We start from the raw sequence: 1,772 nt of genomic DNA on the forward strand, positions 1-1,772 counted from the left end.
ATGAATATTCAGGACTGATTCCCTTTAGGATGGACCAGTTGGATCTCCTTGCTGTCCAAGGGACTCTCAAGAGTCTTCTCCAACACCACAGTTCAAAAGCATCAATTCTTTGGCACTGTTATAAGAAATGAATATTTGTTCTTCACCCTCATTCCTAGTGCAGAGCTCCTAAAACCTATGGAATTTCCTAAGTGATGATGGTACTGACCTGGGTTCCTAGACTCTAGTCAATAGACATTGCTGAGAGGCCAGATGAGGAATTCAGGTGGGGCTTTACTGGGACTCATGCTGCAGCAGGAGGGAGTGAAGACAAGTAACAAGTTCTCTTGTTCACTCCCCAAAGGGGGCGAGCTGGTCCCTTACATAGGATGATGATGGGGGCAGATGGGTGGGTCAGGAAGGAGGGGTGGCTTGGATGGTCAGTGCACCTCTTGGGGGTGCTGCCTGCAGGGGTTGCACGCAGGACACTCCTTTTTTTCTCCCAGCTACAGAAGCAGCTGGATTTTGTCCTTTGTGTATTGTGTGCGTTTGTTTGCCCCAGTTGTGCAAGTCACAGTTGCTTTTAGCCCCTTCTAGTTTCTTCACATCCTGTTGCCCTAGGAGACATTGGTCCAAGCACAAGCTCTCCAGGAGGGGGACAAAGTGTTCCTGGTCCCAGGTCCCAGCCTCTCTCAGCGACATGAATACAGAAGTCTTTGCTATGATACAAAACAGACTTTGGGCAGGCCCTAGGCCACCTATGGTGGAGGATGATTGCCAGGGCACCCAGTCATGTGATTGGAGCGTTAGAACTTTCAGTCCCAACCTTAGACCTCCAGAAGGGGGAGTGCAATCACCAGTGACCAGTGATGTCATGCTACAGAATGAGTCCTCCATAAAACCCAAAGGGACCAGGTTCAAAGAGCCTCTGGGTTGGTGAACAGGTGCAGATTCAGAGTGGCTGGTGCCGCTCCAGAGGGCATGCATGGTTCGTGCCCTTCCCCCACACCTCACCCTGTGCAATTCTTTCTTCAGCAGCTATTGCTCAAGTGCATCCTTTTGTAATAAACTGGTAACCTAGTAAGTGCAGTGTTTCTCTGAGTTCTGTGAGGTCATCTAGCAGATTAATCCCACCCTAGGTGGGAGTTCTTGGACCCTTCAATATAGCTGGTCAGTCAGTGAGAAGCACAGGTGATAACCTGCAGTTGTGACGGGCATCTGTGTTGGCGATGGGGGAGTAAGGTGCCCTCTGGTGTGACTGAGCCCCTAGCCCATGGGATCTGATGCTGCATGTGTGCTGCGCTATCGTATCCGACTCTTCACTACCCCATGGACTGTAGCCCGCCAGGCTACTCTGTCCGTTGGATTCTCCAGGCAGAAATACTGGAGTGGGTTGCAATGCCTTCCTCCAGGGGATCTTCCCGACCCAGGGACTGAACCTGAGTCTCTTATGTTGCTTGTATCGGCAGGCAAGTTCTTTACCACTAGTGCCACCGGGGTCTGATGCTACCTCCAGGTAAAGAGTGTCAGGATTGAGCTGAAGTAGGACATCACGCTGATATGGGAAAATTGCTTGCTGGGGTGGAAAAAACTCACACATGGGAATTGAGGGTAGAATCAGACAAGGACAAGCCGAGATGGCCCGAGTTAAAATAATGAATCACTTTTGGGCATTTTCCCAGATCCTCCAGGAATGAGTTTGCCCAGAGAAGTTTTATTTTTATTATTATATGTGTGTTTTCTAGATAAAGTGGATTCCCAGGACACGAGTTGCACTCACATTCGTAATCAAA

Source organism: Budorcas taxicolor, chromosome 11 (genome assembly GCF_023091745.1).
Source record: "Budorcas taxicolor isolate Tak-1 chromosome 11, Takin1.1, whole genome shotgun sequence".
In the NCBI taxonomy this organism is placed as follows: Eukaryota; Metazoa; Chordata; class Mammalia; order Artiodactyla; family Bovidae; genus Budorcas; species Budorcas taxicolor.